Below are 24,682 nucleotides of genomic sequence, written 5' to 3'. Positions count from 1 at the left end.
CTTCACCAAATCACAAGCTGCTGCTGTATGAACTGGGGGATTTGTAGCTGGCTAGTAGCTGCCTGTCTGGCTAGTAACAACAGTGTCAGGCTACAATCCTTCATGTTTTTATTTTATCAAGGTCTCTAGTGTTTACTGAGGGCAGGACCAGCAGACAAATGACCTTGTTAAAAGGGCTCTCACTCAGGCAAAAGCATGAATCAACTGAATTTGCATGTACATGTATGTACACTGAACAAAAATATAAATGCAACATGTAAAGTGTTGGTCCCATGTTTCATGAGCTGAAATAAAAAATCCCAGAAATTGTCCACACCCACAAAAAGTTTATAGTGAGCATTTCTCCTTTGCCAAGATAATCCATCCACCTGAAATGTGGGGCATATCAAGAAACTGATTGAACAGCATGGTCTTACACAGGTGCACCTTGTGCTGGAGACAATAAACGGCCACTCTAAAATGTGTAGTTTTGTCAAACAACACAATGCCACAGATGTCTCAAGTTTTGAGGGAGTGTGCAATTGGCATGCTAACTGCAGCAATGTCCACAAGAGCTGTTGCCAGAGAATTTAATTTATCTACCATAAGCCGCCTCCAATGTTGTTTTAGAGAATTTGGCAGTACGTCCAACCGGCCTCACAGACACAGACCACGTGTATGGCATCGAGTGCCCCATGGTGGCGGTGGGGTTATGGTATGGGCAGGTATAAGCTACGGTCAATGAACACAATTGGATTTTATCGATGGCAATTTGAATTCACAGAGATACCATGACGAGATCCTGAGGCCCATTGTCGTGCCATTCATCCGCACCATCACCTCATGTTTCAGCATGATAATGCACGGCCCCATATTGCAAGGATCTGTACACAATTCATGGACGCTGAAAATGTCCCAGTTCTTCCTTGGCCTGCATACTCACCAGACATGTCACCCATTGAGCATGTTTGGGATGCTCTGGATCGACAGCGTGTTCCAGTTCCCGCCAATATTCAGCAACTTCGCACAACTATTGAAGAGGAGTGGGACAACATTCCACAGGCCACAATCAACAGCCTGATCAACTCTATGCGAAAGAGATGTGTCGCGCTGCATTAGACAAATGGTGGTCACACCAGATACTGACTGGTTTTCTGATCGACGTCCCTACTATTTTTTTTTTAAGGTAGCTGTGACCAACAGATGCATATCTGTATTTCTAGTCATGTGAAATTCATAGATGAGGGCCTAATTAATTTATTTCAATTGAATGATTTCCAGTGGTGGAAAAAGTACCCAATTGTCATACTTGAGTAAAAGTAAAGATACCTTAATAGAAAATGACTCACGTAAAAGTGAAAATCACCCAGTAAAATACTACTTGAGTAAAAGTCTAACAGTACGGGGCCTCCCGAGTGGCACAGCGGACTAAGGTACTGCATCACAGTGCTAGGGGAGGATTTGAACAGCTGAGATGTCCTTGTCCCATCGCGCTCTAGCAACCTTGTGGCGGCTGGGCGCATGCACGCTGACTTCATCGCCAGCTGTACGGTGTTTCATGGCTCTCGACCTTTGCCTCTCCTGAATCCCTACGGGAGTTACAGAGATGGGACAAGACTGTAGCTACCAATTGGGGAGAAAAATAGGTAAATATATGAATATAATATATATTTTTTAAGTATTTGGCTTTAAATATCCTTAAGTATCAAAAGTAAATGTAATTGCTAAAATTTACTTAAGCATCAATAGTAAAAGTATAAATAATTTCAAATTCCTTACATTAAGCAAACCAGACGGCACCATTTTCTAGTTTTTCTTTTAATGTACTGATAGTCGGGGGCACACTGCAACACTCAGGCATTTACCTTAAATTAAATTTTGAGCAAAAAGGCAAACTCAGCTGCATCATTCATTGAATCAGAGAGCTCATTCATCACAAAACCCACTGATTTTGCCAATTACTTTAATGATTTTTTCATTGGCAAGATTAGCAAATTTAGGCATGACATGCCAGCAACAAACGCTGACACTACACATCCAAGTATAACTGATCAAATTATGAAAGACAAGCATTGTAATTTTGAATTCCGTAAAGTGAGTGGTGAGCGTGTGGAAGAGGTGAAACAATTATTGGTGTCTATCAACAATGACAAGCCACCGGGGTCTGACAACTTGGATGGAAAATTACTGAGGATAATAGCAGATGATATTGCCACTCCTATTTGCCACATCTTTAATTTAAGCTTATTAGAAAGTGTATGCCCCTCAGGCCTGGAGGAAAGCAAAATTAATTCCGCTACACAAGAACAGTAAAACCCCATTTACTGGCTCAAATAGCCGACCAATCAGACTTTTACCAAGCCTTAGCAAACTTTTGGTAAAAGTTGTGTTCGACCAGATACAATCCTATTTTACTGTAAACAAATTGACAGACTTTCAGCACACTTATAGGAAAGGACATTCAACAAGCACGGCACTGACACAAATGACTGATGATTGGCTGAGAGAAATTCATGATAAAAGATTGTGGAAGCTGTTTCGTTAGACTTCAGTGCGGCTTTTGACATTATCGATCATAGTCTACTGATGGAAAAACGTATGTGTTACAGCTTTACACCCCCTACTATATTATGGATAAAGAGTTACCTGTCTAACATAACATAGAGGGTGTTGTTTAATGGAAGCCACTCCAACATAATCCAGGTAGAATCAGTAATTCCCCAGGGCAGCTGTCCAGGTCCCTTACTTTTTTCAATCTTTACTAATGACATGACACTGGCTTTGAGTAAAGCCAGCTTGTCTATGTATGCGGATGACTCAACACTACATACATCAGCCACTACAGCAAGTGAAATCACTGCAACACTTAACAAAAAGCTGCAGTTAGTTTCAAAATGGGTGGCAAGGAATAAATTAGTCCTAAATATTTCAAAAACTAAATTAGTTGTATTTGGGACAAATCCTTCACTAAACCCTTAACCTCAACTAAATTGTGTAATAAATAATGTGGAAATTAAGCAAGTTGATTTGACTAAACCGCTTGGAGTAACCCTGGATTGTAAACTGTCATGTTGATACAAAGGTAGCTAAGATGGGGAGAAGTCTGTCCATAATAAAGCGCTACTCTGCCTTTTTAACACTATCAACAAGGCATGTCCTACATTACCTAATTTTGTAGCACCTGGACAACTATTCAGTCGTGTGGTCAGGTGCCACCGATGGACCTCAGAAAATTACGATTGGCTCAAAACAGGGCAGCATGGCTGGCTCTTAAATGTACACGGAGAGCTAACATTAAAAATATGCATGTAAATCTCTCATGGCTCAAAGTGGAGGAGAGATTGACTTCATCACTACTTGTTTTTGTAAGAAGTGTTGACATGCTGAATGCACTGAGGTGTCTGTTTCAACTGGTGTAAAAAGTACCCTATTTTCATACAAAATAAAGATACCTTAATAGAAAAGGACTCAAGTAAAAGTGAAAGTCATCCAGTAAAATACTTGAGTAAAAGTCAAAGTATTTGCTTTAAATATAATTAAGTAATAATTAAAGTAAATGTAATTGCTAAAATATACTTAAGTGTCAAAAGTAAAAGTATAAATCGTTTCAAATTCCTTATCTTAAGCATATTATTATTTATATATATAAAAAATGTACAGATAGCCAGGGGCACACTCCAACACTCAGATATAATTTACAAATGAAGCATGTGTTTAGTGAGTCCTCCAGATCAGAGGCAGTAGGGATGACCAGGTATGTTCTCTTGATAAGTGCGTGAATTAGACAATTTCCTGTCCTGCTAAGCATTCAAAATGTAACGAGTATTTTTGGGTGTCAGGGAAAATGTATGGAGTAAAAAGTACATTATTGTCTTTAGGAATGTAGTGAAGTAAAAGTTGTCAAAAATATAGTACAGATACCCTAAAAAAACTACTTAAGTAGTATTTCCAAGTACTTTTACTTAAATACTTTACACCACTGTTTAAACTACTAGCACACAGCTCGGACACCCATGCATACCCCACAAGACAAGCCACCAAAGGTCTCTTCACAATCCCCAAGTCAAGAACAGACTATGGGAGGCGCAGTGTATTACATAGCACCATGGCTACAGTACATGGAACTCTATTCCACATTAATCCGATTTTAAAACCAGATAAAAATACACCTTATGGAACAGCGGGGACTGTGAAGAGACACACACAGGCACAGACACACATACACATAAGACACACAGTCTACACACACCTACACATGGATTTTGTATTGTAGATATGTGATAGTAGAGTAGTGGCTTGTGGGAACACACTTAACGTGTTGTGAAAGGTGTTAGGGGGTTTGTCATGTCATATTTAAAATTGCATAATTGCTTTAATGTTGCTGGACCCCAGGGGCAGCAGCTAATAAGGATCCTTAATAAATACAAAGGAAGCATTTGTGTTTAGTGAGTCTGCCAGATCAGAGGCAGTAGGGATGACCAGGGATGTTCTCTTGATAAGTGCGTGAATTGGACCATTTTCCTGTCCTGCTAAACATTCCAAAAGTAATGAGTACTTCTGGTTGTCAGGGAAAATGTATGGAGTAAAAAGTAAATTATTTTATTTAGGAACATAGTGAAGTAAAAGTACAAGTTGTCAAAAATATAAATAGTAAAGTACAGATACTCAAAAAACTACTTAAGTAGTACTTTAAAGTATTTTTACTTAAGTACAACTGCTGATTTCCTTATTTGAACTGTAACTCAGTAAAGTCTTTGAAATTGCTGCATACTGCGTTTATATTTTTATTCAGTATATGTGTATGGGGATTATGTCCAACAATAACTCACTGAAAATACTCTCAATATACTTATTACAAGAGGGTTTATTTTTTTATGCACACGTAGAGGCTAAAAAAACCCACTTCAAAATATGTTTAAAGTGGTCAACTATTCTACAACTATGACATCAAGAGGTCAACAATGCTTTTGCTAATGCAGCTGGTCCTGGAGAGATTGTGATATTCATCCATTTCCTTCCTGTGTACAGAATTTTTTTATGTATAATTTTATGTAATGATAAATTGCATTTCATAATCAGACAATTACATGCCTAATCCCCCATATAATTTGGTTTGAAAACATTCCATTGTTACAATTTCACCTGCCATGACACAATTTCACCTGGCATGACATTTATGTAAATAAATGCTGCCTAGCATGAGCTGGAATGCAGGATATATCCTGAAGTAAAATTTCAGTAAAATCATTTAAATGACCTATTTTAGAGCTCTCTGTCTGTGTGCTTTTCTGTTCAGCAGGCCTTGATTGGTTAGTGCAGTGAAAATAGAACCTCTCCTCCCCCACCGTCTCTCCTCCCCCACCGTCTCTCCTCCCCCACCGTCTCTCCTCCCCCACCGCCTCTCCTCCCCCACCGCCTCTCCTCCCCCACCGCCTCTCCTCCCCCACCGCCTCTCCTCCCCCACCGCCTCTCCTCCCCCACCGCCTCTCCTCCCCCACCGCCTCTCCTCCCCCACCGCCTCTCCTCCCCCACCGCCTCTCCTCCCCTCTCCTATATAATCCCATCATTTATTTGTCCAACCATCCCATAAATGGAAGCACAGCTGGAACCAATGACTCCTAACCCTGCCTGGCCACTGGGCCAGTTGGAGCAGGGAGTGCTGAGGCAGCAGGTCCCCTTCGCCTCAGCCTCGCTTGCTAGCTACATCTGGATGACCATTCAGTTCAGAGGTGAGGAAAGATGGGGAAAATAGAGCTCTTAAAATAAACTGTGCTCCGGCACAACGCAGCTTGGCTCCTCTAGTCTGTTCAATAACTATATGGAGGCCTGAGAAGGAACAGGATGAACCCAACCAAGTCTATTTGCATACCTGACTGTAAATGGCAAAACATATATTTGTATAATACATACTAAAACATAATTTAATTTGTTTCTTAAAAACTCAAGAGTTGGATCACCAAAAAAGTGATCTAGAAATTTGCACTGGAATTAAGAGTATATATTTCATATTGGTTCTCCTCCAGAAATTCAGACATGGTTAATTGAATGTTCTTTACATCATTCAGAACCCTAACCAATATCCTTTCACTCAGTCTGACCCCAGAGTCTGTCTGACCCCAGAGGGCCAGACAGACTGAGTGACTGAGGTGTACCACTATAGTTGTTGTTTTGACAGAGCAGTCACCACAGAGATCCCACCCCACGCCAGCAGGAAAGTCAGCTAAGAGGCACCATACAGATAAAATGCCATTCCTTCTGGGGTTTCCAGGGTTTTAGCAGGATCAGGCTAAACAACACACTGTCAACCTGTTGGCATTGTGAGCCATCTGAGGCTGGTTGTTGAGCCTACACGGAGAGCAGAGGAGACTGGTGTGAAGAGTTATAGAAGGAAGGGCTCATTGGAATGGGTCGAATTAAATCAATGGAACGGAGTCAAATGTGGTTTCCAAATGTTTGATTCCGTTCCATTAATTCCATTTCAGCCATTACAATGAGTCTGTCTTCCTATAGGCCTCTCACGCTCTGCCATTGAACACCCATTAATAACACTCTGCGTTTGTTTGGCCCCTAATTAACAGCTGCTAAGTCCCTTTCACTGGGCGGCCCGTGTTGATAAGAGGCTCCACCAGCTGAGAGAGGCTGTGCTGTCTGAGGTACTGCTGCAAAGCTGTGGTGGTGGGTGGAGCAGGGTGCTCCTAGCAACTGGCAATGTCTGTCAAGCTATGGCCCTTATGGGTTTAGTAGTGTGTTTGAAAGGCTTTTGGTCTTTTCCAAGACATCTTGGTCAAAACATCTTTGTCTCGTTGTAGTGATATCAAGTATTGGAATATAGCAGTGAATAGCAACCCAAAGTATGAATAAAGCTGCCATTGCAGGTTTGAGAACTAAGGTTGAATTGGAGGGACAATCTGCCGCCCATATCCACTCTAGACTGAAGAGACTGCTTTCCAACCACTGACAGTGTAAAGTGAAAGAGACAATAGTATCATAACAGTGGTGTATTTACTCAAGACCCTATATGAGAGGTTTACATTACAGTATCAGCCATCAACAAAGTCAGAAAAAACTACATGGTGCTCTGACGAAGAGAGGAATTATATATTTCAAATTCAGTTTGAAATAATCTGTAGATTGATAAAACTGATCCACATATGCATTTTGTTCTCCTTTGTGTTGATCCAACTCTTACAAGCTGTGCCCCACTGCCAGAGAGAGAGAGAGAGAGCCAGAGCCCCTGATTTTAGTAGACAAACCGACTGGGTCTGAGGTAAATAAAGACTTCAGCCCACGCTGGGCTGGAGCAGGTTTAAACCCCAGACCAGACCGCACATCACTACTGCACCCCGTCACATAAGTGCCCATAGATCATAACTAAGGCTTGGTGCATGGAAACATATAAACATAAACTGTTCCAATGCTGGACAGTTTTAACATTACAGCAGTCTGTATGTCTGCTGATTCAATTTGGGGAACAGCCTTGCTTCCAGCAGGTACAGTTGGTAGGTAGGTGAGATAATCAAGCCACTAAACCCCTTAAGGCACTAAACCTGGCTGAACCTTGGAACTATATTCCACAGCGCAAATAGATATATAGTAAAAGCTGAGGGTGATGTCTGATGTTTTCGGAAACAAAAGAATCAGCTTAACAGAGAATCTCAGATTTATGATGATTATTACATTTCATACTTGATGTTTACATCCAACCATCTGGGCATCATAAAATATGGCCGTGATTCAGTGCTCAACTCACAGGAGAATGGTTGTCAAGGCCCTTGCCTGCACTGGAGAGAGTGTTGCCTGGCCTGCACTGGAGAGAGTGTTGCCTGGGCTGCACTGGAGAGAGTGTTGCCTGGGCTGCACTGGAGAGAGTGTTGCCTGGGCTGCACTGGAGAGAGTGTTGCCTGGGCTGCACTGGAGAGAGTGTTGCCTGGGGTGACCGATGGAGGCTACGAAAACACAGAAATGGCTCAGGAAACTGGTATTGTGTGAAATAAGTTCCACCACACAATTGTCTTAGTGAGAAAATTGAACTTCAGCAATAGCAGAATGGCTTGACAGAATTAGGCCATGAAAGACATATTGCAGATTCACTTGCTGTAAGATCCAGCACCTGCAGTAAATGGTGAATGGTTGTTCTAACAAAATAATAATTAAATTAGATCTATTCACGATAGCAAAACATATCATGGATTTTTTTTAAGTATAAAGAAATGTGCATTCACTGTATTCCTTCTGCAGATAAATCAGTTATACATTTAATATACTATATACTCATGGAAAGTGAAAGAACAAGGGGAAAAGCCTTTGTTGTGTTCTTTTTTGTGGTTGGAGTTATACTATACAGTGGATGTCTAACATTACAGATCCCCTGTGTGATTGATGCAGTTTGGTCATTCCTCCCTCCCTACCAGAGTGGATAACAACCATCTAAAAATACACCACTTTTCAACCTAACACTAATTGAAGGTTTTGTGCCTCTAAAGGCAGACTGACCATGAGCCTACTGGCAGGAAAGGTCCATTAGGAGCCTGTGTAGAAAAAGGAAAGGGTATAAGAGCAGGGACACACACGTACACTATATATACAAAACTATGTGGACACCACTTCCAATTAGTGGATTCGGCTATTACAGCCACACCTGTCGCTGTGTATAAAAGAGCACACAGCCATACAAACATTGGCAGTAGAATGGCCTTACTGAAGAGCTCAGTGACTTTCAACGTGGCACCGTCATAGGATGCCACCTTTCCAACAAGTCAGTTTGCTAAATTTCTGCCCTGCTAGAGCTGACCCGGTCAACTGTAAGTGCTGTTATTGTGAAGTGGAAACGTCTAGGAGCAACAACGGCTCAGTGGTAGGCCACACAAGCTCACAGAACGGGACTTTCGAGTGTTGTCCTCATCTGTTCTCGGTTGCGACACACACTACCGAGTTCCAAACTGCCTCTGGAAGCAACGTCAGCACAAGAACTGTTCGTCGGTAACTTCATGAAATGGGTTTCCATGGTCAAGCATCCACACACATGCCTAAGATCACCATGCGCAATGCCAAGCGTTGGCTGGAGTGGTGTAAAGCTCGCTGCCATTGGACTCTGGAGTTGTGTAAACGCGTTCTCTGGAGTGATGAATCATGCTCCTCATCTGTGAGTCAGTCCGACAGAAGAATCTGGGTTTAGCGGATGCCAGAAGAAGACTACCTGCCCCAATGTATAGCGCTAACTGTAAAGTTTGGTGGAGGAGGAATAATTGTCTGGGGCTGTTTTTCATGATTAGGGCTAGGCCCCTTAGTTCCAGTGAAGGGAAATCTTAACGTTACAGCATACAATGGCATTCTAGACAATTTGCTGCTTCCAACTTTGTGGCAACAGTTAGGGGAAGGCCCATTCCTGTTTCAACATGACAATGCCCCAGTACACAAAGCAAGGTCAATACAGAAATGGCATGTTTAGATTGGTGTGGAAGAACTTGACTGGCCTGCACAAAGCCCTGACCTTAACCCCATGGAACACCTTTGGGATGAATTTGAACGCTTTGGGATGAATTGGAATGCCAACTGCTTAATCGTCCAACATCAGTGCCCAACTTCACTAATGCTCTTGTGGCTAAATGGAAGCAAGTCCTCGCAGCCATGTTTCAACATCTAGTGGAAAGCCTTCCCAGACGAGTGAAGGCTGTTATAGCAGCAAAGAGGGGACCAACTCCATATTAATGCCCATGATTTTGAAAAGAGATGTTCGACGAGCAGCTGTCCACATACTTTTGGTCATGTAGTGTAGAATCGTCTACCGTTTGCCAGCCGAGAGTAATTAGCACCTCTGAACAGTGTCAGCAGTCAATCTTTTTTGTGTATACACAGCAAAGACCCTGTAGTCGTCAGCCACAAAGCCTGTTAAAATACTCCAAACCAGAAGGTGGCAGTAGTGTTGTTTGGCAATTACAAAATGTACCAAGGTACAACTATGGTACTTTCACTTATACCATGGTAGTTTGAATCATGGAAATGTACCATGGTTTTAGCTTTGAAGTATGATGGTACACCTAAATAATACCATGGTATTGCCTCAAATTATCATATGGTACCATCTCTATTAATTGTGCATTACCATTGTACAATGGCAGTACAATGCATTAAATAAATAAACCCCCCAAGGTCAAAAGAGGTTGGTTCGTATTATATTGATTAATTGACATACCAGTATAGGCAAGTTTCTGATACATTCAGAAGCAACTTGAAGGCCAGCATCCCGGAGTCGCCTCTTCACTGTTGACGTTGAGACTGGTGTCTTGCGGGTACTATTTAATGTACCTGCCAGGTGAGGACTTGTGAGGTGTCTGTTTCTCAAACTAGACACTAATGTACTTGTTCTCTTGCTCAGTTGTGCACCGGGGCCTCCCACTCCTCGTTCTATTCTGGTTTAGAGCCAGTTTGCTCTGTTCTGTGAAAGGAGTAGTACACAGCTTTGAACGAGATCTAAGGTTTCTTGGCAATTTCTCTCATGGAATAGCTCACATTTCTCAGAACAAGAATAGACTGACGAGTTTCAGAATAAAGTGCTTTGTTTCTGGACATTTTGAATCTGTAATCGAACCTACAAATGCTGATGCTCCAGATACTCAACTAGTCTAAAGAAGGCCAGTTTTATTTCTTCGTTAATCAGAACAACAGTTTTCAGCTGTGCTAACATAATTGCAAAAGGGTTTCTAATGATCAATTAGCCTTTTAAAATGCTAAACTTGGATTAGCTAACACAATGTGCCATTGGAACACAGGAGTGATGGTTGCTGATAATGGGCCTATGTAGATAATCCTTTTTTACATTTTTTTATCTGCCGTTTCAAGCTACAATAGTAATTTATAACCTTAAAAAATGTCTACACTGTATTTCTGATCAATTTGATGTTATTTTAATGGACAAAAAAAACAAGGACATTTCTAAGTGACTCCAAACTTTTGAACGGTAGTGTATATGGTAGCATAATCTTTGTCATGTTGTAATAATTTACAGTATTTATAGTCAATGGGTGTTGTGCCTGTTTCGGACCACAGAGGGAGCCGCTCGCTCTAGTGGTTTGCTTCACGCGCTCTCACTCTACAGTGGGTCTCGCGCTAGTCTGCCCAGTCAGTGTCAGTTGAATGAGAGAGCAGAAAACTGAAGAGAAAAGCACCAGATAAACAAAATATTTGAAACGTTATCATCAAATTAAACTGAGTGTAATGATATAACTGTTGTTATATTTTTTTATGAGGTTTTCATAGTTTAATTTATAAAAGTCTGTTAGCATAAAAGCTAACGTTGGCTATAGTTAGCTCCAGTCAAGCTAGCCTGTTGTAGTCATAGCGACAGGATCAACAAACGTTCTTACAGAGTGTAAACAAATGCACACTTAAATTAAAATAGTGCACAGAGAAAAAAACATTGACGGTGAGATTTTGACATCATGGCCCTCAAAAATAGTTGGCTAATGTAAACCAAGCCAAGCTATGCTTTGAAAGACACGATGAGGGTCATCTTTTTGCTTGATGTCATGAGTGTACTCCAAGGAAAGCTAGAAGGTTGTACCGTTAACTCCCAGGGTGTCATTCTAAACCATACAACCTACTACCTCAACCCGGATGCACACATTTTCAGTAGGCCTTCTTCTTGTCTTGTCCGCTATTTGCAAGCCAAGAACACTTGAATCTTCTGATTTGTACTGTAGGTTGCTTCCATTACCATCAAAAGGTTGGAATATGGTATCAAATCAAACAACACTGAAACATTATGGTTCAGGCTTTGTTATAATAATCAGAATGTTCTATTCAGCCTCACAAACAATGTATTGGAGCTCCTAAACACCACAGGACAGGAAATATCTATTACTAGTCATTTTACAAATAAAGAGTATCAAAGTTGCCATTTAAAAAAAGATGTTGTTCACACCACAATGACAGAGACCCACAGAGAGGAGCTTGTGATGTCAGATTCGCCACAAGATCGGATCTACGGGTTTGTGCCAAGTGGTTAGTTGGAAAGTATCAAAATAAATATGTCAAATACATTACACTATGCCACAAACCTGGGGCCCAACTCTGTTAATAGGCCACTTTATGTAAGTGGAGAAGTCAATTGTACCATGCATGCAACAGGCTGTCAAATCAAAACTCAGGTCAGTTATAAGGTTGATGTCCACAAATTCCTCCATAATGTCATCCTTACACTATCCTAATCAACAATACAGTGAGGACAATAAACCACACAATAAAACCCTGTTCCATCTAAATCAGAGTGGATCAATTCTGCTACATGTGTTGAATCGTATAAGGATCTGAAGTGTTTTGAGCTGAGCAACGGGATGTTGGCTACAACATGGGAATTGAAAAAGAACAGCACAATAGAAAGGGCCAGACGAAAACTGCAGGGCAGAATTTCCCACATATGATCTGAAAATATACCGTACCTGTCAAACTAAGTCAGATCAAACCAAATACAGCTACAAAACCTAAATAACTACAGATGTATTGCTTGAATGTACAGGTGAGACTGCAAAGGCAAAGAATGTCTCCATAGCTTTTTGTCTGGCCTATAGACATGGCACAAAGAGGGCAAGCTGAGGAGAGGAATACAACACAATGTCTGAGCCAAATCCAAGGTCCACAATTCAAGAAACAGCCATTGGCTTTTGGTAATTCAGGATACAAACAATAACACAATGTACTGTAGAGGGTAACTTATTTCTGAAGGTAACTTACCTTGTTGATCGTGTGCCTTTCAGGGTAAGGAGTCACCCATGTTCATTTCTCACTCTCTTCCTCTCTGAAAACACAAAGAAAGTAACAACATTGATTGGCTTGTTCAAAACCAGCAGTTCCACACCCTACTGCACAGTTTCATGGTTCCTAAATCAATAGCAATAGTACAATATAAACAAATTATTATCTTTAAACACACAATATTTCAGACTGAAAATAAATGTGTTGGTGAATAATAAAGTAAAGAAAGAAAAAGACGGAGAGAACGGCTTCACAAAAACCCTGATAGTACCGGCAATTGTATTGCAATAGTATTCTGTCCATTCTGAAGCAGATTCCATTTACAGTTGCAGCCGCTCATAAGCATCACATGCTTCAGCAGTTCCCTCTAGATAGGAAATGCGCATGGAAGTCAATTTTTCAGTGAGAATAAAAATTTTGTGGAGAAGATCTCTCCCCGTCTATTCTCTTCCCACAGAGACACATGAAGGGGCAGTCCTCCTCTCCTCTCGGCCAGCATGCAGCACAGAGGCTGTGGCGAGAGGAGAGGATAGGTTAGCCCAACTTAGCTCAGACAGCAACAGCAATTTAGAAAATCGTGGCAAGGAGCTGTATAAATCTGCCCGGGTGAACGGGATGCCATGGCGAATGGGATGCCAGTGTAATGGAGCATGCCACGGTCAGCTAGCATTAACGGTGCCAACTACATCGTTCCCCAACACATCAGAATATTCCTGGCTGTGGTTGCATGGCCGCAGTGCGACAAAGCCAGGTATGGAATGGAACAGTGCAAATGTGCCAGTACCAGTGCCACTTACCCAGATCTCTACTAACCATTTGACATTCAACATCTCTATTTGATTTGGATTGTTCAGCGCTCTCTTTTGTACCCAGCCGGAGACAGAGAGATAGGAAGCAGGATTTATCAGGAATCAAAAAGCTATGAGACATGGGTGCCACGCGAAATTATTTATAAAAAAATACTAAAGTTGAGTTGTGTTATTGTGCCCAGCTCCATTGGCAAGTCGGGTTCATTTCAGCTCCACACCGTCCGCCATTTTCTCAGCAAACACAAGAATGAAAGAAAGCCAAAAAATAAAGAATAAAAAGCTTTTGCTGGCATCGCATTCCAAGTTTCCCCCTTCACTCCCTCTCTCGTTCTCTCCCTCCTGGCACCATAACAAAACCTTGGCCGAGGAGGTCACATGATTTCCTACCAGAAAGCCACAGCATTCCCATAAAGCATTCTACTGACATTGTTAAGACATCTTTTGTCTAAATCAAAACCTTAGCCAGCCCAGTCTGCCCGAATATTTGGCACATTCAAGGGGGCAGGGAGTGCAGAGGGAAGGGGTGGCGTTAGGAGTCATGGCAACCCCTACCTGGCAGGCTGCCCATCATCTCAAGGTGGAGAGTAGCCGGGGCTAATGTGCTGTCGAACAGGAATGCCTGGAGCCTTCCAAAGTCAATTTGATGTTCATGGTGGGAGCTTTCAATCCACCTCATATACCAGTTCCCTTTTTGATAGAATAAATGAAAAGGGCTCTACAGATTACATCTTCTGCCCATTGAGCATGCACAAACACACACTGCTTGGAATATACAGTATCTACCAGCATTCACATTCATCTATAATACTCGGTCTTCTCTGCTGGTCTCTAACTGGGCATTGGTCCTTCATACAGCTCTTCTCATCCTCGAGGTTGTAAAATGGCATTTCTAGTTCCAGCTATCATGACAGACAGCAAGCCTGCTGCTGTGGCTGGGACCATACAGGAAAGGTACAGATAAAGTCAAACTATCCTATGTTGCTGGATCTCTCCTGTAAACATTCCATGAATCAAAAACAGTGTGCAATGTTTCTCCACTTTTTTGCTCTCTCACAAACTCAGTGAGGCCCTGGTACAGTAGGAAAAAACACACACACACACACACACTTTGGCCACGAGACCCTCTTTCGTACAGTAGAAGTACACACACACAGGAGTCACGCGGTTCAAGGCAATAACTCACACATATAACATGGCCCTCTGGCTCACATAGAGCCAGCAATACACCATGGAGGAGCTCTAATTTATGCCCAAAAGCCTCTTTTACATGTTCCCCCACATAATATAGCCTTCAATCAAAAGTGCTGAGAATCTGCCATGCTTCCTTACCTACGGTAAGGATTAAAAAACATATACGCTGAGAGCCTGAGACTGTCTGGGATTGACTGACTGTCTGTGGTGGGAGGAAGAGATGGAGGAAGGGGAGAGGTTACCAAGCCAAATTATTTATTATCTTTTAGGAGGTACATTTATATTGACTTCATATCTCCCAGCCTGTCTAGTAACATGTAGTAACATGGTAACGATGATAAAAGTTAATGTCAAATAGGGACAACACAAATGGATGAGAAGTACAACACAACACATAATGCTGTCATCATTGTCAGTGCTGCCGTTAAAGCTCAGTATGACACCGACAAGTCAAGCATACAACTTCAACCAATGTATTACAAATGTTAATTACATTTGGTTTAGTCTCTATCATTTCTAATGACTTGAGTCAGTCCGTCAGCTAATGGGTAAGTCAGTGTTGTCGCTGGGGCCAGACTTTAATAATAACCTCAGTATTAATAAGAAGCTCAAACAAAGGGCCATGCAGGGCCCAGCCAGGGCCTCATCTGCTCCCAGCGCCATTAACCACACAGACTCTGGTCCAAAACATCCCCCTCACCCCTCCCCCCTACTGAGGGGTCATCTCATATCCTGAGAGGCAGGAGGCCAGGGTCAAAGTTCAAATGAGAGCAGGGAGGAAAAAATAGTTTCCCCTGGGATGGAATATACCATCATAAACCAGACAGGGGTGAAAAATCTGACAGACAGACAGTAATTTGAAATAGTTGAGAATCAGGGAGGGAAAAATGGGTGAAACGTAGGGGATAGGAAACCATTAGACTTGGATATTTAATGCATTTATCTAATTGTAATTAATCTGATCTGAACCACAAAAACAATATCCCAAGACGGTTTAAAGATGACTATGTTGATAGAGCCTAATGCATGATGTGAGTGAGATAGTCATTACAAAATGCCTCTCTGGTGAAAGACTAATTTACCCATAACATGAACATGCTTATCATCATTTTTCACAAACTTCTGAGGCATGCCATTTGCTGTGAGTGAAATTTTAAACATAATTTTTTTTTTTTACACAGTTTGTTAATCTTGACAACAAGCCTGCGCTACAGGCAGCCTAAGCTTTGGGGGAAGATAATATCAGCCGTTTTATTCTCCAAAGGCTCACAAGGGACAGTGTTATTTATGTCTCAAACCAAGAGTCCACCCTTATCACCACTCATTTGATGTTGCCTCCAGCCTTGACAGGAAATATACAGCCCACAGGTTAATCAGGTTAATCCAGATGAAGGTTCACACTGTCCTGTCCTCTGACTGGGTCAGGCTGAGGAGAGGACTGTACCGCATATGGATCTGCTGTAGAGATCCACGTTTGTTTACGTGTGGTTAACATAGGCTACAGATCAGGCAACAGGTCTGTTTTGTGCTCCCTTGCCTTTGAAGCAAGGGGGGTTGCAGGTTAAACAACAAAGCCATCAAACCCGTTTAAGTACTGAAAAACAAATCTTCAGCCTTTCTCTTCAGCCTTTTCAGAGAGTGAGCTTTTCAGGAAGAGTGAGAGAGAGCGCGAGACAGAGAGCGAGAAAGGCAGACAGAGACAGAGAAAGGGGATTGAGGTTGCTTCCCCTGCAGAGGCCTTTCCTTGCCTTGTTCTGGCCCCTCTTCTTAAATGGTACCAGAGGTTTGCCAGGCAGCCAGCCAAGACGATGACTTTGCCTGACCCGCCTGTCAGTCGATTCTGCTGCCTAGCGCCAGACTAAACACTAACACTTTTGGCAAACCTCATTGGCTGCAGCTGCCCTCTCTAGGGCCAATCAGCAGGGAGGGGAGGGATAAAGTACGCAGACCAGGGTTCTGAGCAGTGTGGATAAGAGAGTTGAGCAGAGAACAGAGAACAGACACACCAAAAACCCAACCAACCAAATCAAGTACTGCCTCAAAACAAGGAAATATCACACCACAGGAACAACATTGAATCTGGACAAAATCACTTTATTTCCTGCCATCAAGTCTTTTTCAGATGAAAAACTGATAATTCAGGGCAGGTTGTCAAACAATAAATTGATATGGAGCCACAGGGTCTCTCTCCAGTGGTAAATGACCATGGATAGTCCCTCTAAAATGACAATGAACTGAAACAAAGTCTTTGGAGAAGGGTTAGTCTCTAAGATTCAGTAGTAGCTTTGAGTTAAAGTCATTACACAGATGTAAAGACAGTGGATGCTTTTGCAAAGGCAGCAAATGTTGAAGTCAGCCAAACAATAACAAAATGAAAGGGCATCAATCTCTGAATAGCAATTAATTGATTACCTGGTCTGGGCTGGGTGAGTCTTCAGATAAGACCGCTATCAGACCTTGTGCTTTTATACCGGCATCGCTAAAAAGGATCAATACCTAATGAATTCCAAACGGCAGGAGTTTGGAAAACATAAATATATCTTACACATGAATGAATGTATAAAGTCATCTCTATGGATCGATGGATATGGCATTACACAAAGCTGGATAAATGCATTGTCTTAATTGAACCGAGCCATTTCAAATTAATTCAAAAGACAATTAAAATGGATTGGATTTCTATGGCACCTTTCATGCCAGGATCTCCGAGAGCTTTACATTGTGTGGCTGGCTCCCCTCATGACCTGGCATTGTGTTTTAATTACCAAGGCTTTATATCACAGCTCAGGCATTACAACATTAGAACAAGGACACAGGAAAAATGCTAATCTTTACACACAGCCATTGGCTTAACATTTAAAAACTGATAGGCCTGATTTAATTATGATTGGATGAAGATAAAACTCCAGTATTGCCACCGTATGCAATGTAATTACAAAGTACCAGACTGACAGGCCAAAGTCTGCCCAGTAACATAGAGGAGTTAGATCTCCTCAATATGGGAGATGCTGCTGCAGGATGACGTGATGAAAGATTTACCAAGATGGCTACAGCTTATTTTTCTTTCACCATGTCTCTGTTCTGGGCACGCAATGTGGCACAGCCCTTCCAAATGAAACAATGGAAATAATTTATGAAACTGTAAAAATCTGAGTTATAAAATGTCTTATAACAACAAGATTTCATCATTAAAATCCTATTTTATAAGGTCCTATAGGGGTAGCGTTAAACACATCAGTCATGTTAACCCATTGATTCCTTTCTGCAGTCCAGAGAGACAAGCTGGAAATGTTCAAACATATCAAACACCCTTCACTTCTTTATCTCAACATAGATTTTCCACAGGCCTCTCCAGACAGACAGACAATGAACAGGCTGTAATCTACCATATTAAGGATAACTTTTCATTTGGCAGCAGAGTAGGCTCTTTCCATAATGATGCCTTCTCTCAGCATGTCCTTACCAAACGCTTTTCCGAAACTCTCATTATCAAAGCAATTGACCGACAATGGAAAACTGAGCACTGGAAATTACGCAAATTAGTGTAAGCCCTTGATTTTTTTTGTACCTATCTAAGACTGTAATTAGGCTCTTTGCAAAGCAATCAGACACAATTAGGAAGAACCAGTCAATAAGGTAAAACTCATAAACCACGGAGAGATTAATTAATATTGTATCGCTTTTAAATGACTATTGGTGTTATTAGATGGCTTTTCCCCAATCCTCTTGAATGTAGAGCCCATTGTGTAGGTAGGGCATATGTCTTTACAGCTGCTAGTCAGTTCCTAGGCTAATGCTTCTCCCAAAACAAGCAGAGTAAAGCAGCCAGTCAGGTGACTTGCAGGTTAATCAGCTGTATTGCAAACAATCCTAAATGGCAAATTGGGCGGTCATTTTGCACCCAATATAACTACATTGAAAAATATTTAGACACACAAAAAAACTAAAACAATTCACCGTCTACTGTTAAAAACATTGCCCAAACTATGTACACTTTACATTGCAAGCTGCTTGAAATTATAGTCCTACAAACCCCACAATTAATGTAGGCTACAGATTTCCTTTTTTTCAAATTTTTCTGAAATAATTCTGTGCTGTCTGAAAATACCACAGACACATTAATGTTGGATGTGAAATTAAATGTTAGATGAAATTCCAGACAAAACTATGCTCCTAGATTTAAATGCTCCCTTAATTGAAACCTCTATATGAAATATGCATTACATCTCACAACTAATTAATGTTTGATGGTCTATGTCATATTTCTAAATTCTTACAAAACACAATTTGGTATTGTCACCTTCCTGACCTGTTTTCCTTTTTCTTGTATTTATTTAGTTGGTCAGGGAGTGAGTTGGGTGGGTTTGTCTATGTTTGATTTTCTATGTTGGGATGTTTGTGTTCTGCCGAGTATGATTCTCAATCAGAGACAGCTGTCAATCGTTGTCCCTGATTGAGAATCATACTTAGGCAGCCTAGGTTTCACGTGTGTTTTGTGGGTGTTTGTTTCCGTGTCTGTTGCACCACACGGTACTGTATCGGTTTATGCACTTCGTTTATTTTGTTTTGTAAGTCAGTTTCAGTTTCGTTATAATAAATCATTATGAACCCTAACCACTCTGCGTATTGGTCTGATCCGTCTCGCCTCTCCTCGTCCGAGGAGGAGGAAGAATGTGACGATAGCCGTTACAGGTATCTAGACATTTGTGAGATATTGCTAAACCTATCCCGAACAACTCTCGCTGTATGAATATTCACATTGTTTCTGCACTGTGAAAAATAAAGCTAATCATTCATTACAATAAAATGTTTTATGGTTTTGTTATCGCAGAAAAAAAAAAAAAAAAAACGGACTTAGACACAAACGATGCACTGACTATTTCAGGTAAGGTTTCTGTAATATAGTGTGGTAAACCATAGTGCTCAGGAATATAGTGACGTAAACCATAGTGCTCAGGAAAATAGTGACGTAAACCATAGTGCTCAGGAATATAGTGTGGTAAGCCATAGTGCTCAGGAATATAGTGTCGTAAACCATAGTGTTCAGGAATATAGTGTCATAAACCATAGTGCTCAGGAATATAGTGTCGTAAACCATAGTGTTCAGGAATATAGTGTCGTAAACCATAGTGTTCAGGAATATAGTGTCATAAACCATAGTGCTCAGGAATATAGTGTCGTAAACCATAATGCTCAGGAATAGGGATGCACGATATATCGGTGAACATATCGGAATCGGACAATATTAGCTAAAAATGCTAACATCGGTATCGGCCGATGTCTAGTTTAACTTCTTATGGCTGCAAGGCAAAGTGTTGAGTAGCCAGTGAAATCGTGCCCATTTCAAACGGCCTCCTACTCAAATCTTGCTCGTACAATATGAATATTATTATTCTTTTTGGATAGAAAACACTTTCTAGTTTCTAAAAGAGTTGGACTTATTTCTCTGAGTGAAACAGAAGTCCTTCTGCAGCACTTTTCCTGACCAGGAAGTGAAATGTCAGAAATCGATGCTCTTTTCAACTTGATGCCTATACATGGTCTTGACACTTAGGAGTCTGCTGACACTCTATATGCCTTCCTATTGGTGTAAAGAGGATGTCAGAGAATACATTTTTGTGCTCATCTTACTCTGTGGTGGAAAAAAAACTTTCTTTGTCGTGACCGTCCACTTCCGGTACTCTGAAGGAAGTGGGATTGACTTCTGTTTTGCCTTGGTAACGAACGGCTAACGTCTCCGGCTCGAATTTTTTTTGATACATGTGACCATATCATCGTAATGTATGTTTTTTCAATATAGTTTAATCAGATTATTGAAACTTTATTCGGGAGTTTTGCTGTGTTCCGTCCTCTGACTGTGCTTACGTTGGAGAAATTTATGCCACTCGGCTAGTGCCAAAGCTAATTGAAGAGGGAAATTTGCCATTCTGAATCGAAACAAGGACTCATCTGGACAGAGGACACGTTCTTCAACATTCTGATGAAAGATCAGCAAAAGTAAGACCCATTTTATGATATTTCATATATCTGTCGTGCATGTGAACTGGCCGTGGGCGCCCAATTATTTCTGTCTATTGTAGCTACGCTAATATAACGATACATTTTGTTTTCGCTGTAAAACATTTAATAAATGGGAAATATTGTTTGAAATCACAAGATGCCTGTCTTTCAATTGCTGCAGACTATGTATTTTTCAGAAATGTTTTATGATGAGTAATTAGCTATTTGACGTTGGTGTCTGTAAATGTTATGGCTGCTTTCGGTGCAATTTCGGATTGTAGCTGAAATGTAAACTATGGTTTATACATGAAATATGCAAATTTTTCAAACAAAACATATGCTATACAATAAATATGTTATCAGACTGTCATCTGATGAATTTGTTTCTTGGTTAGTGGCTATTTATATCTTTATTTGGTCGAATTTGTGATAGCACCTGATGGAGTAAGAAACTGATGGAGTTAGAAAAGTTGTGTCTTTTGCTAACGTGGTTAGCTAATAGATTTACATATTTTGTCTTCCCTGTAAAACATTTTAAAAATCGGACATGTTGGCTTGATTCACAAGATGTGCACCTTTCATCTGGTGTCTTGGACTTGTTAATGTGTGAAAGTTAAATATTAAAAAAAAATAGATTTTGAATTTCGCGCCCTGCACTTTGAGCTGGATGTTGTCATAAGTGTACCGTGTCGGGCTGCCCCCGTAAAAGGTTAACACCGATGTGCAAAACCGATGTCAAAGCTGACGTGAATACCTATATAACGTAGCTACATGAGGTAATGACGCCACGTAAAATTTTGCGCTTTATGTGCAATACAGCATTCCTAAACTCGCCCACAATGTCTGCTGTGCAGCCAACAAGTCGAGCAGTCATTTGAAAGAGTAACAACATTTCAGCGAGACAACTCACAGGCGAAATCCATTAAAGCCAAGTTAAATGGTATTCATTGCCCTTGACAATCAACCGTACTCTGTCGTGGGTGATGTTGGCTTTTGCCGACTGGTCGAGCACCGGTACACACTACCAAGTGCGCTATTTTTCAGATGTTGCCCGACCAGAGTTACACAGTAAAGGCGTCACTGCTATTAGCTTCACAACATACATACTATGGAACGCTGTTTGGGTCTTTGCGTGTCAAAAAATATACAGTAGCACTGTCAAAGCCGTACAAAAAAATCTGCAAACAAGCAAACACCGGCCACGAACGATGTGTTCACAATACCGCGTTGGTAATAAAGCATATTTGTTCGACCGCGACTTCTGGGGTAGCTAGCTTTAGCTTGGTACCCAGCTAGCACCAATACAACCAGCCTGAAAACAATGACCAGTAGAAACTGCTATCATTTTCATTATTCTTAGCAATGATTTAGGAATCCTTGTGAGTAAGTATTAGCTAGGTTGCCACTTGTTGTTCGCCTATTGAAATTGAACTTCAGTTCATGAAAATAAATAGCTAGCCAGCTACTTAACCCTGTTGCCCAAAGCTAACGTTAAAAGCAGCCAGCTAGCTTCATCTGGCTAGTGAGGCTCGACCGCACCGGGTTGTGTGTTGTGAAGCTAGCCACAATAGTGGAATTTTTGGTTTGCCTTCAAAATAAAACTGTCATTGACAGTGATGCAAATTAATAGAAATAGTAGAATTATGCAATATTTCTATTTTGAAGGCTAACCGCAAAGTCCACTATTGTGGCTAATCCTTATTGTGGCTATCTTCACAGATGGGTCCGACCACCATTAATCAAATAAGAACTCTTATAAATTAGGGTTATTTTAGATGACACCTAGCTATATAGTTAGCTAGCTAACTATAGCTACTGAAACAGATTGTCGTTTTGCTATGTTTTTGGGGAAGAAAATTGTTTGCATCCAAGAGCTAGCTAGCTTTTTTTTAATGACCAGCACTGTAGGTGCGCGAGACAACTTAACTAGCATCATAGCATGCATATTGATGAATCGTTGTGACATATGAAATACGAGTGATAGTGTAACAATTACGTAAAAAATGTATGAATGCGTTAAATTATTATGTGACGTGCAGTCATAGTCAGGTCCTGATTGGTCAACAAGCCTATTTGATACGTCAAATAGTGTTAAATAGTATATTTTTTGACAAGCAAAGTCCCAAACAAAGTTCCATAGGAATAACCCAAGCGCCGTTCCATAGAAATCCTGGTTGAGGATGAAACGACTTAACAAATTAACAACGAAACAGCACAGCAAGTAAGTGAAAGAAATAGGTTTTGATTATGTTTTACTGGTAATGGGGACATTCGTAAATGCCAACAAAATAACTTTTTGGTCAGTGTGGTGTGTGTAACCTTTATTTAACTAGGCAAGTCAGTTAATAACAAATTCTTATTTACAATGACGGCCTACCCCGGATGACGCTGGGCCAATTGTGCGCCGCCCTATGTGACTCCCGATCACGGACGGATGTGATACAGCCTGGATTCGAACTAGGGACTGTAGTGACGCCTCTTGCACTGAGATGCAGTGCCTGAGACCACTGCGTCCATGTGTGTGTGTTAACTATTTAACTGTACTAGAATGCTTAAAAGGCCGCTAAAATGTTTAATATTGGTATCGTTCTTTTTTGGCAAGGAAAATATCGGATATCGGTATCGGCCAAAAATGTCATATCATATAGTGTCATAAACCATAGTGCTCAGGAATATAGTGTCGTAAACCATAGCTTTCAGGAATATAATGTGGTAAACCATAATGTTCAGGAATATAGTTTTGTAAACCATAATGTTGAAGAATAAAAAAATAAAAAAAACAGAGCTCTCAAAATATCTATGGGAAATGTGTGTAAAACAAAAATGAGAGCAATTGAAGTATTTCTAGAAAGGTTGTCGCATCAACCAGCATAAAGTACATACACTCCCCTGCGTATGTATTTGGACAGTGATGCTTTAAAATTTAAAAAAAAATAATTTGGCTCTATACTCCAGCATTTTAGATTTGAGATCAAATGTTTCATATGAGGTGACAGTAATGAGTGTCACTTTTAATTTGAGGGTATTTTCATACAGATCTGTTTTAGCGTTTAGAAATGAAAGCACTTTATATATCTAGTCCCTCATTTGAAATCATAAGTATTTGGACACATTTCGCTTATATGGCCAGTTTCCCAGACACAGATTAAGCCTGGTCCTGGACTAAAAACTAAATTCAACAGAGAATCGCCATTGAAAATGCTTTTTATTCAAGGATTAGGTTTAGGCTTAGTCTGTGTCTGGGAAACTGCCCCTTAGTGTATTACTAAAGTATTTGAAAGTTTAGTATTTGGTCCCATAGTCCTGGCACACAACGACTACATCAAGCTTGTGACTCTACAAACTTGTTGGATGTATTTACAGCTTGTTTTTATTGTGTTTCGGATTATGTTTTGTCCAATAGGAAAGAAATGGTGAATAATATATTGTGTCACTTGTGTCAGTAAGAATATAATGTTTGTGAACACTTCTACATGAATGTGGATGCTACAATAATTATGGATAATCATGAATAAATCATTAATGACGATAAGGGAGAAAGTTAGAGCGACAAAGATCGTACCCTCCGAAAAAAGGTTCTAATGGCACACATTATAGGTAATTGTGAGAGATTAGCATGCTTTGTCGTAGCCTCTAACTTTCTCACTCATCATTATTCACGATTCATTCATTAAAAATCATTATCGGGATTAGGGTTGCGCATTTTGGGGAATATTCAGAGGTGTAAACTTTCCGTGGGAATATATGGGAATTAAAATTAATACAATTTAAATGTAGATGTTTTTTGCATTGTATATATTTACCATATCGTATGGAGACAGAAACATAAACCTTTTACCAAATCATAAGTAAACATAATAGCAAATGATTAAATCCTTCCAATAGAAAAAATAATAATTTAGTTACGAATTGAACTTTAATTAAATTAGTTGACTCTTCACATGGGATGATTT

The 24,682-nt window shown here is 40.6% G+C and overlaps 1 long non-coding RNA gene across 2 annotated transcripts in view; it reads right to left on the bottom strand.

The window, feature by feature from the left end:
* The window catches only part of LOC129868268 (uncharacterized), a 90,094-nt gene that overhangs the window by 16,863 nt on the left and 48,549 nt on the right, over positions 1-24,682 (bottom strand). The window contains exons 1-2 of one of the 2 annotated variants that reach the window (XR_008761738.1): positions 13,527-14,030; positions 12,709-12,772 (exon numbers count right to left, since the gene is read on the bottom strand). This is a non-coding gene — a long non-coding RNA (uncharacterized LOC129868268). Of the gene's footprint in view, positions 1-12,708; positions 12,773-13,526; positions 14,031-24,682 lie in introns of those variants that run through there. The other variant, XR_008761739.1, reaches the window with a different exon arrangement.

Source organism: Salvelinus fontinalis, chromosome 13 (assembly GCF_029448725.1).
Source record: "Salvelinus fontinalis isolate EN_2023a chromosome 13, ASM2944872v1, whole genome shotgun sequence".
Lineage (NCBI taxonomy): Eukaryota > Metazoa > Chordata > Actinopteri > Salmoniformes > Salmonidae > Salvelinus > Salvelinus fontinalis.
Note: the sequence above shows the minus strand (reverse complement) of the source record. Positions and strands in the feature narration are given on the sequence as shown.